This window comes from Podarcis gaigeae, assembly GCF_964106915.1.
Source record: "Podarcis gaigeae genome assembly, chromosome: 12".
Taxonomy (NCBI): Eukaryota; Metazoa; Chordata; class Lepidosauria; order Squamata; family Lacertidae; genus Podarcis; species Podarcis gaigeae.
In genome coordinates, this window is record NC_139688.1 from 35,558,567 (window position 1) to 35,567,352 (window position 8,786).

Sequence of the window (8,786 nt, forward strand, 5' to 3'; positions counted from 1 at the left end):
TATTGCAAGTGCATCAAGACTTCAATTTACAGCCTTAAGAAGAGGAGATAATACAAAGAAACAAAGCCATTAATTTCAGATGGCTGAAATGTTAAAACATTTCTGTTTTGAATTGCTCCATCTTTGAGTGGAATTTCTATTGCAATCTTCAGGTATGAGTTCATGTAAGACATGACGTATGGGGGACAAGGGTATACTAGAATACCTTTACTATTTTATTTTAAATCAAAACAAGCATCAGTTATTAGCTAGGAGGAATCAGTGAGAATATTCTTGAAAAGTGCACATTTAATGTGCTAGGCAAAGTTTTGCTTCTAAATTTCTTCTAAATCAAATATAGGTCTCTCTAATTTTTCTGGGCAATGCTCAGAATGAGAATTTAAATCAGAAGCAGGCAAAGTTTTAAGTGTTTACCAGTATGAAGAACTGGGAAAGTTGCACATGTTGGGTATCTACCTCCCATGTAACTTTAAAGCTCATAAAAAGTTTACAGCTTTAATTATCCATCTACTTTTTCTCCCTCACTTTCCTTTGCCAGAGAGAACTAGTTATCTCAAGTTTTCAAAGCTCATGTGTTTATAGCGATGGAGTGGTGACAGGGGATAGCAGATTATTGGTACTGGAACAAATAGAATTATCTCTGTAAATAGACATCTCACACCCAACTTTTATAGTTCTTGGGAGATGTTCCACTTTTCTGAAATTTAACCACGAAGCTTTCACCAAGTAGAACACAACTGTGGTTCTAAATATTAAGCACTGACTTCGTCATGTAAAATCCAGACTAGCAAGAGTATAGAAATGTGATTTGTCTTAAACAACCAAGAGTTGTGGCACCTTGGGGGCTAACAGATGGTCATGCTGTAAGCCAGAGTCCTGTTTGTACATCAGATGCATGAGGTTTTATCCTGCATTAGAGATATATATAAACACACGGGGGGTTGGCTTTTTTTTTTTTCCAACCTGTGAGAAGCTGTTGTCGTTTAGTTGTGTACAAGTTCGTTACAAAATGACAAACATTTGAAAAGTTCAGATAGCAGTACTAACCTCTGAGGATCTTGCAGTTCAAGGTGCTTGCATACCAGGAGAGTAAACTGATGTCTTATTTAGCACCAGTTTTTGTTTGTTTGTTTATTTATTTGAGTTATGAAAACATCTTCCACAAACTAAATGTTGCATTTTCCTATCAGAAAAAAGGGAGAAAAATGTGTTTCTGAGAGGAAGCAGTATCAAGCTATGCCTGAAGTAATGTCATGGTGGTAATGGAGAAAGCCCTGTAAAGATTTTTGTTAGCCCCAATAAAGGCGGTGTTTTATGGAAGGCGTAAGTAGAACTCAGACAGTGTCCACAAATGCCGACTGGTCACTCGGATTCTTGCAAAGAGTTGGATTCGGTGGACCTTGATCTGGAAAAGGCAGTCCTCATATTCTTTAAAGCAAGTGCTCAGGGCTATTTAACACAGACTAGTTATGTCATAACTACTGAGAGATGCTGAGTATGCTCTCTAGGTTTGAATATTTAAAACGTTGGTTGTGCATTGTTACATATTTATTTCCATTCTAAACTACTCTGAACTCTAGTAAGATGAAGGGCAGTACATAAATACTTCAAATTTTAAAAAATGCTTTAAATATATACATCTGTTTAAAGTAGACCATTCAAAATAGATGGTAACCACCCCTGTTTTATGGTCCCTGGTTAGTTTCCCCCCTGAATAGACCAGTACATGTGTGTAATGCCTTTCCTCAAAAGTTATTACAACATTATCTTCTTTTTCTGTGTCCATTGTTATGTTTCTAGCTGGACAAGAAATGTTCTCTTTCTGTTGCAATGTTTAAAACAGAACACCAGTGAACTAGATCTGAATTATATTTATTAAAGACTGATACTGTGGCATGCTGAAAATTGTCAAAAGTCCACGACCCTCGCTCATTTCCTCAAGATAACAAAGGGCGATGGCCAACCATTATACCGTACTTGATAATATGCTCAATGAAATAAATGGGGCTTAATTATTTTAAATTTATATCCTCTTCCAAAACATAGAGCAGCAAACAAGTGATAAAACAATAAGAACATCTTAAAAACAATTCAGTACAAATCCATACTGGAAAAGATCTCTGCAAAGAAGCCTTGTTGAAGGAGGTACATCTTCAGGAGGTGTTGAAAAGACAGGAGAGGCTGCCTATCTAATATTCATGGGGAGGGAGTTCCCCAGTATTTATTTTAATGGGTGGTCTGAGTATGACAAACGTTGGCTATTGCCCAAAAATGTTTCCATAGTGATCCTGGAGAATTCATAGTCGTAATAATCGGTGGTGACACTACCTGCAAGTTAATCCTGCAGTAATAACAAGTAAGCAGAGGAGAGAGGCTGATTTTGAGAAGTAGCTCAGTTTACATTTGAAGTGCCTGCCATTGTCAGCTTCTGTAATGGCATAATGGCAAACCTGAATGGAAATAAATATTTACTATAGCAAGGAGTAAATTTAGCCGTTTCCACCAAACAAGCAATCGCATTTCTTCCATAAGGAGAAAAAACCCCACAATGGAATAGAAGCTATTACATTTTAATATCTGATGAACTTGATCACTGCTAGGGCAAGTGTATGAAATAATGCCATCCTAAATATGCATTGTGGGAATTTTGGTCTGCGTAGGCTGAATTTCAGACCCCGAGTCCAGGGACATATGGACTGTTCTTGTAACTGTAGATGCAGGTTTACAGGTTTCATAATTTGACATGATACAAATAAAGTGCTTTTCCTATCTCTGTTGCAGAAGAACCCTTTGATGTAGGTATAGGTCACTGTTGTTCCCACTTTAGAAATGGGGAGTGGGAGGTTGTATACAGTACCTGGTCTGTGGCCACACACAATGGACCCATGCAGAATGTTTTTTAATTTGGGTCTAGAGTCAAAGTTGGTTATCTATCCAGTGGACTTAACTGACTTACTATATTTCATGGAACTCAATATCACACTTAATAAGTAACATAATTGGAACTAGGGTGCTGCTCACCTACTTGTGAGAAAGATGCAAGTTGCTAATGTTGTTACGATTAGAGAAACGCTATACAGTATTTGCAGGCGGTAATGTCTTATGTGTAAAATCCACAACCCCTTCTGTTCCAGATTTACTTTGGTCAACCCCTGAACAGAGGCTAAATTGAGATCTGCAGTAGATGCTAAGATCCAAGATGCTTAATGACATTTACAAGCCTATAAAACTGGTTAAACTGTTTTAGGGCCAATCCAGGAGATAATCCAAGGATGGTAGCAAAAGTTGGCTTTAGAAGGACAGGAGTCCTTTGGGTATTCCCAAACAAAAAAAATGGTAGTGTGTTCATATTCACAATTTTGAAATAAGCAGAAAAAGAGCTGGAAAGTAACTGAATTCGGACCTTTTCACTTCCTTATATGTATTCCATATCTATATATAACCCACAGTAGATAAAAATAAAAATGGATGTACTGTAATCTTTTTGATGACTTACCTGTTTTATTTGAAATCTTTCAGAAAGAGAGCTTGTGGAGCATAACAGTGCAAGTCCAACAGTGAAGAGGGTTTACATGTCAATCCTGAATACTTACCTTGGTGTAAGACTGTAACCCTATATTGTGCTGTTAACAGTGTGAGTTGTGAACCAGAAATGTTCAGGCTGCATACCCACCATACATTTAAAGTACACATCGGCACCGTCCAAGAATCCTGGCAACTGTAGAGTGTTAAGGGTGCTGGGGATTGTAGCTCCTGGGGGAGGGGAACTGGAGTTCCCAGGATCCTTTTTTATCACTTGGGGAAGATGCTTTAGATGTGTGGTGCATATGCAGCTTCGATTTCAAATCTCATTGCAGCCACGAAAGCCAGTTGGTGACATCAGAAAATCTCTATTGTCTCAGATTCAGTGCCTTGAAGATAATAATTTTGACCTACTTTTCAGGTTACTGTCAGAACCATTGAGTAAATGTATATGAAGCACTTTAAACACTTGGGAGTAGCACCAGGTAAATATATATGGATCAATATGAAAGTCATCACCCTGCCAGCAACTGAAAGGATGGAAACAGCAAAGCCAAAATATACACAATTGTTGGAATTGAACGATGCACAAGTTGCCTTTAAAGTGTTAGAAGCACTTGGTGGAGCCTTGGGTTAGACTGAATTTCCAAAAGCAGGGGTAAGATTTTCAGCTGTGTTTTAACGCTTTGTTTCTGAAGGGTTGTTCTTCTGTCTGAATTGTCGGTTTGAAGGCATTGCTTATGAAGAAAATGACGTTCCTTCTGTGAGCTGTGCTGTACATAACTGTTGTTGGAAATTGGAAATTAACTGTTCATGAGTGACCCTCCCAAAAAACCTGTGTTTGTAGTTAACTCATTTCAAAACCAGCGCGCATATATATATATATATATATATATATATATATATATGCGCCATAAAACTAATCCCATGGAACTTCAGCTTGAAGAAAGTATTCTTGAGATGAGATGAGAATGTTAACCCTGGTAACCTAAGAGCAGCCTTATAATAATACACCATGGGGAGGGGAGACCTTCAGAGATATGCAAGCCTGGCTCTCTGGGGATGCAGATATACCATCTGCCCTTCCCCCACCCCTCTCCCAGCTGTCTTAGCCCTCCCATCCCCCACACAGCTGCCAAATGTCCTTCTCCATCAGACCAGGCTCTTCCTGCATCCCTCCCCCAATCAAGCTTCAGCAGCCAGGACTGTGCTTAAGGGAAGGGAGATGGGAGAGAGAAAATAAGTGGTGATCAAGAGGTCTCACTGCTTCGGAGGTAGAGCTCTGTGCCCACATTTGAAAAAACGGTTAGGTCACGAGCTTGTGCAAAGGATGTGGGACACATTTTTGCAGCAGCCATTTTATAACAACAACAACCCAGGCAAGTGAAATTATGAGCTCAAACAGTAGTTGATTTTGTGAGAGATTAATCTTTCTGGGGTCTGATCCACACCGTACATGTAAAGTGCACGCACCCTGCAAGAATCCGGGAAACTCTAGTTTACCCTTCAGAGCTACAGTTCCCAGGATTCTTTGTGGGAAGCCACATGAATTAACGTTTGCTCTGAATATATGGTGCTGATGTGACCATCTCCGAAGAAAAGGAGGTGATGGCTCCCTCTCCAGGGCTTCCTCATGCAACCAAACGTACAGAGTAGCTTACCCCAAGCCTGTCTCCTTTGTGTGCTGTGTATTCACCCTTTACAGGCTGGGATGGTCAATCCTGTTGTTGCACCTGTGCAAAAAGCATCCTGGCAATGCGCTACGCACAAACATGACCCGCCACAGCTGGTCTGGGTATAACAGGTGCCGCTTTGAGGCCGAGCCCCACTTGGATCAATGTCTGGAGCACGGACACTAGGCCCATTATTTGGAAAGCCTGCTGCCTATAAAATTTGGCTTAGGATTGTGCAGCAGGGCTACCTGTCGTGTTGTTGTTTCTGGGAGAGGTACAGAAAGATGGGACTGATGCCGAGTCTGGTACCCAGAGAATGGCAGAAATCGTTCCTAGGGCTGGCCCTACCGTTAGGCATATGGAGATATGTTTGGTTGCTGTTCCTCCTGAGTCCCCAGAGGTTCCCCTTGGAGAACAGAGAACAGATCCAATAGGCACATCCAAGCGGCTACTGTGAAAACAGGATGCTGAACTTAATGGGCTATTGACTTAATTCCGCAGGACTCTTATGTTCTTAGAATTGTACATGCCACCTGTGCTGTCCTGCTTCCTTTAAACTAGCCAGCTACCCTTGAGAGAGCTAACCTGCAGCAAGTATTGAAGCCCTATTCAAATGCCAATCCAGCTTTCTGTATGTGGAGTTGGGGAGGGTCAAGGTTTTGTCCTTCGCTGTGGCCTGCAAAATGTCTTGCATTGGCCCTGCTAGTTCCACATATCTAAGAGCATTTCGGACTTGCATTTCTTGAACCTTTGGGCACTAGTGGCAAGACTTTAAAATCGAACTACAGGAGTCTTTGAATGGAGACAATGTGCTGTAAATGTATGGCATGTTCACAGCCTGTGTGAACAGATGGGCTTAAATCTGAATTTTGACATTGTTTCTGCTGCATAGGAGCTGATTGACAACCCCAGGCCTGCCAAATGTAATGGGAGAAGAGTTATGTTAACATCGTGGCAGGAACGTGGATTAGAGGCATAGGGCTCTTGCACACATTTGTCGACTTCCCTATACAAACCTCCAGATCACACACCCTGCGGTGTTTTAAAGTCTGCACATGGAGGATGCATGATTTATATTCAGCATTGTTGATTGTTTTGTCACATTCTTAATTTTGTACTTAGCATCTGAATTTACTGGCTCATTTGGATCTGAAGGGGAGGCTCTTCTGGGGCTCAATGGTTGTAGAGGGACTATTATAAATCATTGGGCCTTTTAATGGGATGTTATATACAGTTAATAAAACCTAAATCATGGATTTGGGATTTGCAATTGCACCAGACTGGCTCTCCCTACCATGGGGTTAATTTGACCCCATCTCTCCTGTGCGTCCCCTACTGAAAACATTTTTTATTCCAAAGGTTTTACTCACCAGGCTGAAATATGTATATATCCATGGTATTTTACTCTGGTCTTCAGCTGAAAAGAGACTCCAAAACAGCTTAGAAATGACAATAATAGATCCTGCCCTCAGGCTTGCAATCTAAAAGACATCACAAAACAAGGATTGGGAGAGAGGGAAAAACTCAGGCACTAGTTCTTATTTACAAAATAATTATAGCAGCCAGCTGGATGCTTTATTTCCCCATTTATATCCCACCTGTCCTGAAATCCAAGGCAACCAAAATATGGTGGTTGGGTAGGCTCCCATCCAGGCAATGACCAAACCCAGAGCTGCATAACTGGGTAAGGCAGAGAGGCCTCATATGCCTTCCTGACCAGGAATGGAAACCATTGAAGAGAGGAGCCAATGGACATCCTCCAGCCGTGTTTCTTCCTCTGTAGAAGCGCAGTGGAACATCTTCTTGATGACTGTTAAGGGATGATCCTGATGGAGCTGGTGTCTCAGCAGAGTGGATGGAGATCCTATCATCTCATATGTCTCTTCTCCAGACAAACAGTATTTTGAGAGGGGTTTTTGTGGACTGATCTGTGCAATATTGCCTGTCTTAACGCTGTTCTATTTGAATCAATTTCTGTAAGTTGCCCTCAGTACTGCAATGGAAGGACTGGGTACAAATCGTCTTAACAAGTCAATAAACAAGCAGACTTGGATGTGGAAACTTCCACAAACGCACACACTGCATAATTCCGACCCACCTTTAGGGCGCGAAGAAAGGCCAAATCTTCAAGCCCAATTTGGTACCCATCCTTTGTGCAAACATTTGATATTCTGTGTATGCAACCCGAGTCATTTGCGACTGGGCTTAATTGTCAGGGGTCCTTTACCTTTACATTTTTTAACTATCCCTGGAAATGCCAGAATTATTTAACTATGTATGATAGATTCCTTCCTACTGGCTAAGCTACAAAACAGACTGAATCCAAGCTGGTTACTCTAATCAGCTGCTTAACTGTTCTGCTTTATTTTATGTTGTGTGTGTTCGTGAACTAGGTTCTCTGAGACTGCTTTTCATTGGCTCTACGTGGACCACTCACAACAGCTTTTTACTCTTATGTAAACACAACAATCATTCGCAGAACCATAAGCTTTCCTTAAGCCTTATTTCCAATTCTCTCTCTTTTTAATTAAGTACACCTATTATCTTTGCAACTGTATTTTGGCCACACTACAATTTGATTTCCTTTTTCTATAGGAAACTGGTTAGATCATTTGTCAGTCTATACCAGAGGTTTTAAACCTTTTTGAGTCCATGGCTCCATTGACACAACGATGTTCTTTCTGAGGCACCCCTGTGGGACTCAAGAGCCCAGTCACGTCACCCCTTGCCTGCAGAGCAGGCAGCTTCTCACCCTTTTTTGAACACTCTGCTTTGTGGAGTGTTTCCTCCACTCCTTTCCCCTCCCCTTAGGAGTCCTCTGGGCAGTTGCAGCTGTGGCCCCTAGTCTCTGAGCTACCCCCTTGCCCCCAAAAGAAGTGCCCCCTCACACTGCCCCACAGGGGCCTGGGAAGCATCCCCTGGCAACACTCACCTGGGGCAACACTCATCTGGGGAGCTTGTAGCCAGACCTGCTGCAACGAACAGCTACACAAGCCTTTGGGAGGCAGAGACAAGAGTGCATCAGAGAGAGGGAAAGAAAGAGGGGCAGAGGCCAGTGTTGCCTGAAGCACCCATGATCATCATTTGAGGCACCCCAGAGTGTCACAGCACACTGATTTAAAACTACTGGTCTAGATTCTTACTATCTCATTTGACTACCAGCAGCTCCTCGTAACCAGTTGCTATCTCTTCCTTTAAACTAGCGATAGCGGGCATTGAAGCTAGGACCTTGTGAATCCAAAGCCTGTATTTGGCCACCCTGTTGTGCTCCCTCCTAATGGTCTCTCGCTATATAGGCAGCCAAATAATTGGCAGCTTCATTTTTTATTTGTTGACTATGCATACTTCCCCACTGCCCTTGCTACAGTGATATCAATTGTTGAATTGCAGGACTAAAAAGGCTTATTGTTCTGTGCAGCCTGCGAGGGGCTGGAAGGCTTCTTGCGTAGGATTTAGAATGAAACCTCCAGATGCATCATCACCTGTGCCAATCATCCACATGCCTCAGTGACAGTATGCATGCTCACTGTAAACGCATGCTTGGAAAGCCAGGGCCAACCACAGTCCAACGTGACTACAAACTCAAAAAAG